This window comes from Pezoporus wallicus, unplaced genomic scaffold, assembly GCF_028554395.1.
Source record: "Pezoporus wallicus isolate ANWC-B61680 ecotype Strahan unplaced genomic scaffold, APGP_CSIRO_Pwel_v1 contig_642, whole genome shotgun sequence".
Classification (NCBI taxonomy): domain Eukaryota; kingdom Metazoa; phylum Chordata; class Aves; order Psittaciformes; family Psittacidae; genus Pezoporus; species Pezoporus wallicus.
In genome coordinates, this window is record NW_026637470.1 from 742,316 (window position 1) to 758,661 (window position 16,346).

Below are 16,346 nucleotides of genomic sequence, written 5' to 3' on the forward strand. Positions count from 1 at the left end.
TGCAAACCTGACTGTGAGCATTAGTCACACCATAATCACCTGCTGTAGCAGCAAGTTTTACTTGTTCAAGTAATTCTTTTCCCAGTATTTTCTCTAGCTAGTAGTTTTTATTCCATTATGTTCATGTATTTTGTTTTCTGATGCCTTGCATATATTAATTTCACTTCCCCATTTTGCACTGTAGGCATAACTTTTCTCTCACATCATGTCCCAAATCAGTCTTCTTTTCAAGCCCACCCTTTTCATTTCACGAGTCCCACTTTGCCGTTCAAACTTTTATTCAAACTTCTTTTCCCCATTCAGAGAATGGGAAGTAAACTTACTCTTTTTACCTCTCTACTGACATCAAGTAACTATGGAAATGAACAAGAGCACTAACATTAATCTTCCAAGTACACTAACTAGTTTTGCTCTAGCTTTTAATATTCTCAGGCTAGGTAAAAGCATGACACAACATACAGACTGTTTCAAATATTTTCATAAAATATCAGAATACCAAATCCTGTTAGGAATTCCTCACTCAGGCACAATAGGTACTATATTATAGTTTTCTATGGCTGCAGGAATGTGAATGTCCATTGCTTCCAGCATCTACAATGAAGCACAATCTATAACTTACTTGTCTTTACTAGAAGTATCAAACTTTTTTCCTGTTATACAGTCTTACTTTCTAGAGATAAGCATAATTGTAAGGGCTGAATTGCGCTTTTTTTTTCCAATGGTTCTACATTTCAAGTCAATTTTGGAAGGAAAAATAAAAATTAACCAGAGATGTGCCATTTGCAATGAAAAAAAATTATAAATAAAAAATCACATGCTATCCCATCCTCAACTTTGAATATCTGTAGTTACTAAACTGCTCTAGCATCTTCCTGAGTGGAAGATGAAGTTCAAATTCTTCCATTATTGGCCTTCAGCCAAGAACATCCTCTTCACAGTCCCTCATAAATTCCATTCACCTTTATTTACCGAACACAGAAGCCTTAAAAAATACTTCAACAAGATTCAAATAGAGGCAAACTTCAGTCATTTGCCCTAAGAATTCTATCTTCAGTTGGCCTATAGACTGACACAATTCTTGGCATCTAGTAGGAACAGCATGGATCTTTTTGTAAATAATGCTCTCCAGAGAGGCAAAAACAAGAGAGTTGTCAAATTTGAATGCAGCAGGAATAACAGCTGAGCAGAAAGCAAGCATGATGGAGAGGCCCATGTGGGGGGAATAGCAGGAAGAATGAGGACTGAGAATGGGAAGACATGAGTGGCAAATTAAGACTTGCTAGGTGAGAAGAATGGGCCTGAGAACACTATGGAAGATGAGGCACCAGAAAAGCCTGCGGCAAGACAAAGCATTCTGATTTAACTCTAGAATATACAAAGACTAGTAAGAATATACTACAGTTACTGTCTTCCTTTTTTTTTTTGTGACAGTTTTCACGTTATTTTGAAAATTTCAACACTGAAAATAAAAGCAAAATACTTGCCTTACCCTGAAGAATCCAGAAACATAGGAAATAGCCATGTGTTGAGATCTCTTTTTCTTCTTTTTTCCTTACATAAACATGAAGAGGTCAGCATGGGTGTTGGGGGCTAAGCTCGGTAGGCAGCTAAGAGCCACAATGCCATAGGACAGGTGAAAAGCATGAGTGGAAAACAAGAAACTTGTAGGTCTAGATAAAAATTGTTTAACAAAAGAGAAGTGGAAGAAGAGAGAAACAAAATAAAAACAAGCCAATCACTCACCGCCTCCCAAGGGTAAACAGATACCCGGCCAGTTCCAAAGCAAACACTGGGTTAACCTTGCTAAACCCCCCTCCTCTCCATTTTATCACTGACACTATATGCCATGGAATATCTCTTTGGATAGTTTGGGTCATCTGCCTGGTGGTGTACCCTCCCAACATCTTGTGCATCCCCATTCACCGTGGGGGGGGATGCAGACAGGACACAGCGAGAAACCTTGACATTATGCAAACACTGCTCAGCCAAAGCTAAAACATTAGTGTGTTATCAACACTGTTTTAATCACAAAGAACACAGCATCAGACCAGCTGCTATGAAGAAAATTAACTCCATACCAGCCAGACCCAATACAATGAGAAAACTGAAAAAAAAAACATGCTATCTACATGGGAAGCAAGTGCCAGATTTTGAAAAGGCAGACTGCCTGTTCAATGGAAACATTTAACTCCCAAACATCCCACCGTCAAATCATTTCCAACTGGACACCTGCTGGTGCTTTTGACTGATTTAGCAAAGGCACACATCACAGCATTTGCTGCAGAACATGTTATAGGAACTCTTTAATAAGCTACAAGGGATGACTGTAATACCTCAGCATGGATTCTGGAAACAATCCCCAGACAAGTGCTCAGAAGACAATGTCCTTGGAAGGAAGTTACCCTGTTCAGTTGAATCCTTCCAGCTCCTTCTCCTAAACCACAAACCTCCCAACATTGTCAGAAATAAGATGTGGCAATCACTTCTCCAGGGCAATAAAAGACTCAGAGACTGACAAAGTGGCAAGTTCTACTTGCCTTAAACAAAGCTGTCAAATAAATGGGTTTTGAGACAAGTACAATGTGCTTCACATAGGCTTACTAGAGGACAGACACTATTAAGAATACTAAATTAAATACAGAATAGATTGACTAAAGAAAGTTTTTACTTCCTCAAAGGAGGTCTGAGGGAAACAATGCTTGAAACAGGAGGGGTCTAATGAAAAGAATTTCAGATTTTTATATAATCTCCAGAGAAGTTTCAGAATACATTGTGTGATTCAGAAAGAGAAAACATAAGAAATTCCAAGCTCTGCTCTCCAACAATATGAAGTGACAATGAAGATTGGTGAGAGGCTGAAGTTCAGTTCCAACATTTCTAATATCTGGTATCCCAAAAGCCATTAGTATGACAGGATTGGGGAGGAAGAAATACTGCCACTTCAACTACTACAGGCTTATCATAGTTAGGAGAGTACCAAAAGAAACCTCTGTGCTACACTTAATCCCAGTTCTAAAAACAGTGAACTGTCAGATGCAACCTTCTCCTACACCTCTTACATAGCTTGGAACCTGTGAATGAACGTGAAGAGCTTGCAGTTGAATAGTGAGAAGAAAGCCTTCTAAAGAAAGAAATAAAAATAAGGCAAGTAATTTACAGCTACTTCTTCTTATTCTCCCTCAACTTTAAAACAACTGCTACATACCTGAAAAACTACAAAGTTTTTCAAATGTACATTCAGCTTTTAAGACAAGACAATCCTCATCATAACAGGACCTACTGCTTCCACCATAAGAAACAAAAATACTTTTCAAACAATTAATTTCAAGTTGCTATGTGATCAGTTACTACAAACACATTAAATGTGGTGTACTACAAGATCACCGGTACATGACCTCTCTAGGTTTATCTGGTCTACTGAGGTTGTATCTAAGATAAAGGAAAGTGAAATCTAGGTTTCACTTAGGAAACTAGGTTTTCTAGGTTTACATTTAAAGTTTGAGGATTAATATAAAATATTCTTTTTCAGCCATTAGCGGAGGCATCATCTAAGAAAGTTGAAAGAGATGGATTCAGGTAGCATGCTGGGACTCTATTTTCCCTCTCTCTTCTAATCCTCTATCCTATGCCCATTTCCAGCTTCAATTTGCTTAGTACAGACAAATGAGAGAGGAACTGAAAAGGCACTAAGGAAAGCTTGCACTCATGGACTTCAAACATGCTTAAAATTATCAAAGTCAATAATATACAACAGTGTCCATGTACAGGACACACTGAACACTCCCCAAGAGCCATCCCTTAATCTTCCATTTGTTAAAAATGTTTCATATAGGTAATGCAGTATACTGCAACCTACGTGGCAAGACTCAGCTACTCCGTATCAGACTTGGGTTTTGCATACTTCAACGTTTAGAACACCACAATACATCAACAGTAAAAGCAAAGCAGCAGATGCCCGTCTTAAAACAAAGGGACTTGCTGTTCATGTAGGTTTATTTTTCTGTGCACAGATTTCTGTGAAGACAACATGCAAATACTGAAAACATTTCTGTGCATTCATCTACACAACCATATTCTCTTACAAACTTTTTAGAATGCAACTCCAAGGGAAAAGATCATCTATCACTAAGAAACATGATCCCATTTGCTGAGTTTACAGACAGAAAGAGGATTCCTTTTAAAAAATGCCCCTTTATGATCTGGCATGAGCTGGCATATAAAAAAAGACCATAAAATTTCACACAGTGGTTTCTGTTACAATTGGCTATGAAATCCATATTAAATATAGCTGTTGATTCACATCACTTTTAGTGTTTGTTTGCTGTTGGAGATAGCCGGTGCATTTAGTTTCTGTAAGTGCAATTTATTCTACAGTGCTATCCTTTATTTTTTAAATTAAGCTCAAAACAGGGCACTCTTATGATTTACCAATGATAAAAATGCACAGCTCAAAGAAGTGATGTTTTTACAGGTTTAATACATTAAAAAAAAAACCAAAACACCTACAGTACACAATTTTTAAGTGATTAATGCAGAACACAAGTAATTGGATCTATGAATTCAGTCAGGATGGAACTAAAAGCAAGTCATTAATATTACTTGTGCTCAAAGAATATGTCACATTTATCTTTTCCATGGATGTGAATACTGAATAAATGAACCATACAAATTGCTAAATAAGGACCTTTAGAAGGAAAATTTTATCTTCTCCAAAACAAAGGTCATATCATTAAGGACAGCAAAGACAGCTGTACTACCCGTAACATCCATTGCTATGAGGACTTTATCCTGAAAATAAGGAACTAAAAACTAACCCTTTTTTTTTAAATAAATACAGTTTTCGTATCCACACATAATGTACAAAGAGCCAATCTCAGCCAATCTGCTTTGAAATACCACTGACCCAATGTACCTTCTTTCTTATCCATCCATCACCACACTGGAAACACAAACTAAAAGGCAAATAAACAAGCTCATATTGTCAAAAAAAAAGGACAAGTGATGAAGCAATCCTCTCATTCACTCTATACTCCACAGCCTACGATTCCACACAACCTTCATTCCTCAGAAACGTGTGAGCAGATGCACTTTCCTCAGGCTACTCTGCTCCACCTCCCACACATATTTTCAATTTGCCTTCCACTGCTTTTTACATTTTGTTGTAACTTAATGCCATACAGCCTAATACAACCTGGCCTACACTGTGAGTGCCACTAACTACTGTGGCTTTACCTGTGTGGCATCTTGGAGAAAGGAGTTTTTCAAATCCTTAGACTAATCATACACAAAACATTTTATAGTCTTTTACTATTTCCTTTCACTTAGCACAACCACATAAGTTGTTGCTGTGCTACTTCCTCAATAAAAATACTGCTGTGCCGGTTATTCAATTCTAAGAAAGGTCAACATGACAATGAAGATTATGCAGATCCATTACATTGCAGTGATGTATCTGTCTTGGGAGTGGGGGTTTTTCTGCTGTGGACATACTGTGATTTATGTAGTGACATATGTAGGACATACGTAATGCAATACACAGGTAAATGATGCATTTCAGAGGCTCTTATTCATTCTATAATATCACACACCTGAGGTACAGAAACTGCTGCAGAAATCACACTGATCTCCCTTGTTGCTCCCTCTAGGTACAACTGTGTGCAAGCATGATCCTTTATTGCTGATGAAGTCAGCAAAATGACAGTTTCCAGATCACCCATCATGCCACAGGCCGGTTCATCATTCAGGATGAACACATGCACTAACAGAGTCACATGCAGTCATCAGCTCACTCTCACTTTTGCCTGCCAGCATCATTTAGGCCCTGATTCTCATCAGGCTGTCTACTGTAATAAATATTGCTGTGAAGACTCTGTCCTGAAGATTAGGAGTTGAACTAAAAGCTAATCCATTTTTTTAAATAAATACAGTTTTCATATCCACACATAATGTACAAAGAGCCAACCTCAGCCAATCTGCTTGAAATACCACTGACCCAATGTATGTTCTTTCTAATCCGTTCGACAAAATGAGGTAAAGTTAATTACAACCTCACCAGTTGAGACTGTCTAAGGGACATGAACAATGCTAGCATTTCTCCTACTTCTTAAGCCCTTTTCTCCTCTGCAAAGAGCAAATTATGGGTGGTCCAACTGCACTGTGCCTCTGTGGAAGTAGGGGGCACAGCAGCCCCTAAAATCACAAAACCAGAAAGCTTTCCATCGATACACAAAACATTCCCTCTCTTCAAGAAAAACAATAAGGAAAAAAAAAAAAAGACCCACCTGCTCCACGGTGAATGCCACCAACCATGCAGTATCACATCTTTGTACTGCATGTTCCTGCACTGCTCCGGCCTACACTTAAATTCTTTAAGTCCTCCAGCACGGGGAACATGTTACGCATTTGAAACAAGTCTTCTACTGTACAGCCCTATATACACTTTTGGCACTATATCAAATAATACTGACATAAATACAATAGAAAAAGCTCTGCTTCATTTAGTCACGCCCTCTCACTGGAAGTCACCGGTTCAATCAGAAACTCCCTCTCCCTTTTCTGACCCGCTTTCATCCTCCCACATCGCTTTCATTATTGTCCTCTCTCTTTTCCAATCCCCATAAAAAGAAAATCACAGAACCACAACTGCAATTTAAATACAGCTTGCACTATCCGTAAATATGCTCACTTTTGAACAACTTACAGAAAGTAACCAAATTCACTTTACAGTAGTCTACCTACCTTTGTGAAAAAACGTCATCCAGTAAAACACTACACTTGCTCATGACGCTAAGAATCAAAGGTGTAGTCCAAAAAGGCCATAATTTTAATCCAGACAGAACTCACACAACTCTGACACACCAAGCAGGGCAACAAAGTCAGTAATGACAGTTTATTTAAGAACAAGAAAGTGCCTAAACATATATCTGCAGATGTGTTTTCCCTGCTTTTGCTTTTTGCTGCAGATACTTGCAGCAAAGATATATTAAAGAACTTAGATATATCAACTGTTAAGTTGCCATTAAAATGTTGGAATGGTGTAGAATGTGAGAAACATCATAAAAAATTACTCCATGTATAAGATTCATTTATATTCACATGCTGTTATTCCTTCTTTATTAACTCCCTAATAACTTTGGCTCCAATGAAAACTGCAGATTTGCACACACTTACCTTAGCAACTGATAGTGTTATCAGCTTGAAAAACCAGCATGCCAACAGGATCTCAGTCCCTAAAACACAATATAATTTGGCTCAGCTATTGTAACTGCATAGGGAATATGCAACATAAGGCTCATTAGTTTTATCTTCAGCGGCTCAAATCAAAAAAGACTTGTTAGGAAAACAACTGCACGTATTTCACAAAATTGGCTACTAACACAATGGTAAACTGCTCACACAAAAAAAGCAGTTTGAAGCACATCTCCATGTGTTAACATCCCACATTCACAACTGTCACCAAAAACTACTTTGCTCAGTGTATGGTTATTTGGATTCTTCTTGACCATCTAGCACAGTAAATGTTCCCCTGGATCTTACCTTGCACATCACCTGTGAATAGATTATTTCACAAGTAAACTTGACTTTTATTTCCTAAGTGGTTCTATGTCCCCCTTAAACATAATTTTAGTACCAGCAAGCCTTTAAAAGCCAAGCAGCTACCTTTTAAGAAATTAGATTTCTAAATAAGGTAAGAACAGAGTTACTGAGTACTAAAGCAGTGCTTTTTAGTTTACCATCTGCCAATTACTGCAAATAAGATTCTTTTTCTTTTTTGGTTGTATTAGGCATCAACTTTAATAAACATACTGATTGTTACCTCTCTTGCCTGCTTATTTGACAAAAGTCACAAATCAGACATAAGGGAAGACTTTTTCACCTACTTTCCTGCCAATATACGAGCCCTCCTATACTGTAGTACCTGAGGATTTGCTCAATATTGCTTTCAATGTTCTGCTGTTCAGAGAACAGTTTCCCCCTTTAAGTATACCTTCCATCCTTCACTGGAAGACAAGCATTCATCTTCTGTGCAGAAGGCAACTTAAAAACACTGAATAAAAAAGGACAAAAACTTCAGGTTCATGGCTTCCTTTGAATTACCACCGTTCACCGTAATGCCAAAAATACATAAGAGAAGCAGAAATTGTGAATGATTTTGCAAGGAAGTGGTAAAGAACCATACTGAACTGCAAAGGAGGAAGACTCAAAAAGCCGGCCTAACCTCACTAACCATAAAGGCAAATACATACTTATTTTGAAGATCCCTTAAAGAGGTAACAGGTTCTTGACAGGGATGGTCATTGGACAGCTTAAAATTTCTAACCACTACTCTAATAAAGTAACAGGTTAATCACTCTTCCATGCATTTTTCCTTGCTCTATACCCACAAACACCGGAGTGACTGCTTCCTACCAGCACGAAAACAAGGAGAACATACTAATATGTCTCTAAGGGGCTTAATGTCCTGTCCCAAGTGCCCCAACCAGCTTCTCCTGCACCCACTACCTGCAGAGCTCAGACCTTCAGAGGCAGCCAACTCAGTCCATCTATCTGTCACACCACTAATACACTAGGAAGCAGGAGACGAAAGGAAACCAGTGGGTTTGGTTGCAGAAAGCTGTTTGGTCACCTCAGCAAATTCAACTTTAACAGAAGCCAAAAGAGATTACATAGAAGGAGCAGCTAAACTTGTTTTCGGTTACTTTCTACTAAGTCTGTAACTCTCATGGGAAAGAACTATATGTAAGAAAATAAAACACAGAGAAATTCTGTAAGGAAAATGACTGGAAAACCTAAGTCTTAAGCATAATTAACAGATCTTACTGCAGACTAACATCCTTACTCAAAGTTTAGCTTAGGATAGTTCTAAGACTCTCACCCAAATGCAGACAGAGCTTAATGCAAAACGACAGCTAAGTATACTAATATCTCCAAGGTTTAAGCAGACTGTTAAGTTTTGCTGCGACAGTTCAAGTCACCACTGTCTCAAATGTCTTTCCCACCTCTCTGCTAGGTCAGGGTAAGCCAATGTGTCTGTGCCCCAGCTGCCCCAGTTCACAGCTGGAGTGTAGCTGTACAGGCAGCTGAGCTGATTTGCCACCACCAAACACAGGGTGCCTGCCAGTTTCCCTTGGCTACCCTGACCTACCCTTACACCCCCTACTCCAGCCCTTGTCAGACCTTTCCACAGACAGATTGAAACCACTAACCCAGAACAAAACCTGTATTTTAGAAAAGGAGAGGGGTCAAAGAAAGGAAGGAAAGTGAATTTTACTGATTCAGTCATGAATCCAGTGAGTGCCAGCACGACCACAACACAATCAAAAGGAGAATGTGACCTCCCACTTTGGTGGCAAAGCACTATTAGAAAGCTGATACATCTATAGCTTCACTTTAGACCCATTTCAGTGTATTTTAAATAATGTAATAGTATGCACAGTAATGCAATGGTATATACAGGGCTCAGCCCACCAAAGCAGAAGTTTCAAGAGCCATCTTTAAAAACCTTTACTGCATTTTTATACTTCTACAAAACACCTTTAGGAAGTGGGGATGATTTCCTATCATCTCCTTTCTCCAGCAACTCAGTCAATTGAGACAACTTTTTATATTGTAGAATAATTTTTTTAAACATAATAATTGTGTTTTTGTAAACACAATAATAATAAAACACTGTAATAAGTCTGCACCCTCTCCTTTTGTTCCCTTTCTTCCTCCAACTTCCATACTTAAAATCCTTCAAAACACAAAATGGAAGCAGCTGTGTATATATGTTAAAAGGAAACTGCTAGAGTTTATATAAGTTTATTGCTATGCAACTGTGTCTCATTCACAGATTCTAGATACCTATCATACGAGCTATTATGGTGTCTAGCTCTTTAAATAATCAGATTCAGTTGTGACTGGTATCACAAGTGATACCAGTATGCAAGCAAAGAATAGGTTATCAGATCATAAGCAGGTTTCCATGCAAACAGTAATTTGCAAATTGGCCAATAAAATTCATCTCTTCAGTAGATCAAAATGATGACACAAAACCTGTGAATACATATACTTTTTAACAAAGCCGTATTTGGCACCAACCTGGTTTACAAAATTACAGGGTTTCCTAGATTTCAGATGTTTTATTATTGCATCACCCAAGAATTATGCGGTTAAATTAACATTAACTGGGTGCAGTTGCAAAATGAGCTGTCAGTATCCTAGAATTAATCAATCTCAAGTTTATTGTTTCATAATTAAGCTTACAAATACATCATCCCATGAATATAAAAACAGCAGCAATAAACACAGATCCCAGAAAAGAGGGAGAATTAGAAGGCTCTTTTTCAGCTTTCTAGGACAACTAAATCATTTGGAGACCATTCTTCACTGTGAATCTTTTTCAATGTGGTTGTGCTAAAGGTCTCCAACTGGGAAGCATTTATACACACATATTAGTCTTAAAGGTTTAAAGCCACATAACTAGACAGCAAAACCAGGTGATACTACCTGTGCCATTTACAAACCTCTGTTTTAATAAAAACATACATGTTTTATTATATTTAAAAACACTGGAATTACTGTTGGTGAACTGATTCATAGTTCTATGTTTCCAAGGATTTATTTATTCTCCAGCTACACCCCCTGCAATAATGAACAGAGCATTCCCACATATGAAAGTCTCAGAAGTTCACATGCCAATTTAACAAATACTTGACTACTGAAAAGAGAAAAACAGGGTACAGCAAGAAGGGTATTTCTGTTAAAATTATATAAGCTAGACCTTGCTTTCAATTAGTGCTATTTTTAATTACAAAACTCGAATATTTAGAAACAGATTGCTAGAGAAATATAATCTCCACAAAGCCTATGATCAAATATGATAAATGCTTTTAATAACTGTTGTGGTAAATGGGTCAGTGATCCCTGAACAAGATAATCAGACACTACAAAAATATACCTTTACTCCTTCTTATCATAATACACTTACAACAACCATATGAAAAGATTAAACTACATGTCTAGGATGACAGCAGGCTAACACCTTGTCATACTTTCTCCTGGTACTATAATATCACAGTTCTCTTACGTACTTCGCACGTTCCTATTGTGCCTAAATAGCTTTTACAGGGCATTTTTCATAAGAAAAAAAAAATTCTGTAGAGTATAAATGCAAAGCAATTAATATTGTCCATTTTTTTAAATGGAAATTGTGTGAATCATACTTAATTCAAGTAAGCTTGCTTTTCAGGTTTGTCAAGTTTAAACTCCACACAGATGCAAATTACTGGTAAAACTTCTCCCTGCATCTTAATGAGGTACACTATAAACTATGAAGCCAACTTGAAAACAAAAACGTTTCTGAGACAAATTCTACTTGACCTAGGTATTCGAAGTGTTTAAGAACTAGTATTTAAAAGAATATTTTACCCAACAGCACTTAACTTCTGCATGATTTTGAACCTGGGACTGCTACAATACTCATTTCCAAGAATAATGCCTGCGCTGGCATAAATTTTTGTGTAAGGATTTTACTGGATGATAAGCGTGCCTAAGCAGTGTTGCGAAGGCTCTGAACTACTGAGCTCTGAGCCCAAGCTCTTTTCAAAACACTGCTCATCCTTTCAAGTACATTCAGGCCAGAAGGGAACGTAAATTGTCAAAACTATTTTGAAGTACTAAACAACTAATGTTTGGAAGTCATTTCAGTCAGCAGCTACAAACATGCCTCACTCATATCTTGACCGGTTTAAAAGAGATGGCCAACACATGGCTACTTGCTATGAAGTACACGGAATAGGCTAATCAATAGGGAGATTTGCTTCCCACAATTCCTGCCTACTGCTGCTTCAAACAGGCAGACTGAGCTCTCCAAGAAAAATGGGAAAATCATGGACATATGTGATCATTACAGTTCAGCAATCAGATAGATAAGCTGAACCCCCAAATTAAAACATGCAGATGCCTGTGCAGTCAAGATAAATGAACAAAAAAGTCTCATCCTGCAGAAAATTGGGGGATGACCTATATTAGAAGTTACAGCTTTGAATTCAGCACTGTAGAGAGATGGTAGCTTTTCTTCCATGGCCTTAATGCATTCTGGAAAACAGGGACACGCTAACATGTCCACAGAGCAGGCCCAGTACTCCATTAACAGCTAATATTCCTTCATTGCTTTAATTTTGCAGTTTACAAAAAATGAAGCCTATGCTACAAAACTGATTAAGCATCTTTGCAGTAACTTTGGAATCCATACATCAATTCTAACTAAGTTTAAAAAGAAGAAAAGTTAAAGTTTTAACAATTAACTTGCTATGAGTTTTATGAAATCTGGAAGCTCGATAGGCATTTCCAAAACACTGATGTCACTGAAAATGACAAGCAGAACCTGGAACCTGCACACTGTTTCAGAGCTGGTCACTCTACATATACTATTTGAATAGACAGCGTATGCCTTAGCGATACTACAAATACACTTTGCTCATTAGGGATGAAGGACCCCCTGATATTGTCCAAGAAACTTTCCTCAACACACAGGGCACAAATGTATAGGAAGCACAAGTTCTTTAGTCCAGCTATTTATAGAACAACTTGGAGACCAAAAAGAAGCCCTGTTACTTGACAACAGCATATGCAAAATGCAGTCTAAACAAATGAAGAAAATTCAGAACACCAATTTGAAAGTGCTTTAATTATCTTATAAGGTTATGGGAAAGTTTAAATACTGTCAAAACAGCATTCACACATACAGAATAAATACCAGCATTTCATCTTGCAAGTCTTTTAAATCTGATATCTACATTCTGTTCACATAGGCATAAGAAATATAGAAACAAACTGTTTAATCTGCAGTCAGATTGTAAGCAGAGGGTCTCCAGAATTTCTAATGATAAGAATGCCATTTAACTGTTGAGTCATACACAATTTTAGGGCACCTGCCTTAAGTAGATTTAAAAAAAAAAAACATATCCAACCAAACAAAAAGCCCCCCACAACTATGAGTTGAGTACTGAATTTACTTACGACTATAAACCTGTTGGAAGAGGTATCAAATTATGTTATATTTACTAGCCCGAAGAAAAGCCTAATAAAATATTCTGCAATTTAAAAATAAACACTAGAAAAGTAAATCCCTTTGCAATTTGTTTGTTTTTTTTTTCCCAGTGTTTCACAGGTTGTTGCAATAACTTTGTGTGGCAAGTTACCTACAGTATTAGCTATGGTGGCGTCTAGCTCTTTAAATAAATGATATCACTATGGGGACAGAGGAAGAACTGCTGAACTGTTTCTATGACAAGAAGGGTAGTGGGAGAAGTGAAATGTGAGTGGCAGGTTTGGAAGCCTGAGGTATTTTTCACTTCTGTATTTTTTCCATATACACAGGAAACTCCCTTGGGGGGGTGAAAGACCAACTTCCCTACATCTAAATGCAAGAAAATGTGTAAAACAGAAACGCCATTCAATATTTTCTTAACCTTAACAAAAAATAAAGAATCAGACAAAAAATTCCATACTGAAATAGACAAATCTGATTTTCCTAACTCAAAAATTTCTTCTGACAAAGTTTCTTTAGTAGTACAAAATTCGAGAGAATCAAGAGACAAAAGATTAGGGTGCCTCCATACACATATAATCTACTTTTGTATTTAGAGAATTCGTTCCCTTCCCCAACCCCCGATTACTGCCCATCCACTCCCCTCCACTAGCTTTTGCTGCTGCAAAGTGAGTGAGGCCATGAGGAGGAAGGTCAGATAAGACGGTCCACGCAGAAGTACAGAGCCTTCTGCTCCCACTGTAGTGGATGCAGGCATTATTCTTACTCAGGCCAAGCCTCCAGCAATCCATCTGCCCATCTCCAACAACAGGATTAGCAGACAGCTGAAGTAAGTAAGACCCTAACAAGCTTAAATGGTACTTCCCCTGAACATTCTCCTGTGTATGACTTTTCAGTTCAGGGGATTTCTGAGCCCTATGTTGATGCCAGGAATGAACACAGCTTTTATTAATAACTGGACCCCTCATGGTCCAAGTATACTGAAGACAGTAAAGGACACATACTATGTGCTTTGGAGACAGATGGCACAGTGAAGAGACAAAAAGGGAGAGTTCTGCTATCTAACGGGACTACGCTAGATGGACAAGGGAATCCAAAGCAGCCTGGCATAATCAGTACGATCAGCCTCAAAGGTTCACCGCACCCCTGAACTAAAATTCAGTTTTAACACATGAGCAAAGCCAGCGTCATACTGGAGTGACATCTGAAAAGCCTGCAGCTCAGAAGCCGCAGTCACTCACCCTGAACTGAACACTGCAACATAACACCACAGCTGTCTGAAGGTGTACATGGAACATATGTACAGCTGTCAAGTGCAGTATGATCATGCAAATGCTTATTAATAAAACTAACTAGAAACAGTAAGGGAAAGCAGAGTGAATCTCTACTAGTCATCTCTTTGCTTTTAGAAAACTGAACTTCTACATGTGAGAGTCCCAACCAGTTTTACTTTGGTAACATGCAATACAGCCCTGCTACCAGATGTTTCCAACTTTTGAGAACAGAGTAAGACCAAAATTTTTTTTGGGGGGGTGGTGATTATTTGTTTGGTTTATTTAAGGTTTTTATTTTTCCCCAAGGAAAGGATTTTCCAGTTTTCCCCAAAGACTGACAACTACACAAGGTCCCTTAGGAAATATCTTCATCAACGACACACACAATGCCACAACAGGCACCCAACAGCTGCTCAACTACGCTACTTCTAATAGTTAGAAGATCTCATCGATCTTGCCGAGCACAGCTTGGGACAAACCTAACATATTCACCATGAAGGCACCACTCTTCACAATACACAAGGAGCAGAGAGAGGCCCCAAGAGCTCCAGTTGTCCTGACTGGTTTTGTAATGAAAACCAACATAGTCCATCCTTTCTGTAAAAAAGGCTCCCTGAACCTGCATGCCACCCAATAAATGATGTTTACAAGCAGCATGAGTTATAGCTGAATACAGGCTACTTATGGGAATGATACTGTGCCAAAACCTAATATACTCTGAGTCCCCAAAAAGATGCTTCTAACAGCTACAATCAACCGTAGACACTGCAGAAAATGGACAGAATAAGGAATCAAGAGGACTGCAACAGAAAGTCAAAAGGAAGTAGACAATGCGATAAAGGCCTCAGGCAGAAGGAAAATGTAGTGGGTTCCATTATAGATCATTTGGCAAAGAAGAAGCTGATGAATGACTCAAGTCTCAGGAGAACAGCATGAAGTTACTTTTGGCTTCCAAGGCAGAAATTAACAAAGCAGCTGAAAAAAGGAAGAGGCCACAGACAAAAGGAGCAATGGAGATCTGGGACAAGGCATAAGTGTTTGCTTCCTGTTTCTCCAACTATGGTCCAGTGTTGCAAGACTGAATGTCTGAAGGTTCCTTTTACCGAAGGAGAAAGGTTGCACACGTTTGAGCCTTGATGGCTAAAACTGTTAGTCAATTCTGATATCCAAAGGACATCCCTATTTGACTTTTTAAATTATGTTGCACAATGAAGGGGCGAGGAATGCTTTAGCCAAAACTGCTTAATCACTGAGAGTGAAATGAGGCTCACTCCTTTTGAAAGAAAAAGTGCTGTGTTACATATCTACTTCTAGAATATCTTTATGTTAAAACTTCTTAATATGTATTTTTTGTGGCACACCAATAGCAAACAAGGTCATGACAAGTATACCACAAGATCTACAATACTAAAGATGCCTCCTCTGATGAGAACAACAAACACAGGAGAAAACCACAAACAAACTGGTAATTTTTAACCTAGAATAAAATACCGCAATATGAATACTATTTCTTTAAGGTTCTGAAATGGTATTAAGAAAAGCAAATTCAACCACTGAACAAGGCAAAAAGAGAAGTTACAATTTTATGCAGAAAGTTACATATGCTCTTTTAACCCATCTTACGTTAGGAGAAACTTTATGTATAGTAAATAATAAGTTGTAAAACAAAAGCTGTATCACAAACAACCTAATGTTTATGTGTATACACACACACCCTTTTTTGGGCAATGCTTATTTACAGAACTCAGCTTTCAAAACTTGGTCTCAGCTTTACTTTCTTTGCTTTCATCACTCCAAAACCAATCCTTTCTCCCAGTTCTGCTGCTTTAGAAATACACCATGTTAGTAAGAACAAAGTGTTCTGTTTCTTCACTGCTTTCAAGATACTCTCCACAAAGCCATAAGAACAGATTGCAGTCCCCGAATTCATTCAGGATTCTATTTTATCCATCCCTCTTGAAGCAGCAAAAGGGTAACAAAATAATAAGTTTCCCATATACTTCTGAGATGATGAAAAGGACAGAAACACATCAAAAAAG

At 38.0% G+C, this 16,346-nt stretch overlaps 1 protein-coding gene across 4 annotated transcripts in view; it reads right to left on the reverse strand.

Moving 5' to 3' along the window:
• The window catches only part of RBPJ (recombination signal binding protein for immunoglobulin kappa J region), a 140,176-nt gene that overhangs the window by 27,117 nt on the left and 96,713 nt on the right, over positions 1 to 16,346 (reverse strand). For 2 of the 4 annotated variants that reach the window (XM_057405597.1, XM_057405596.1), the window contains exon 2: positions 7,171 to 7,229. The exons of the other annotated variants lie outside the window; for them this stretch is intronic. The gene's annotated coding sequence lies outside the window, so the exon portion shown is untranslated. The remainder of the gene's footprint in view (positions 1 to 7,170; positions 7,230 to 16,346) is intronic. 4 annotated transcript variants of the gene reach the window in all.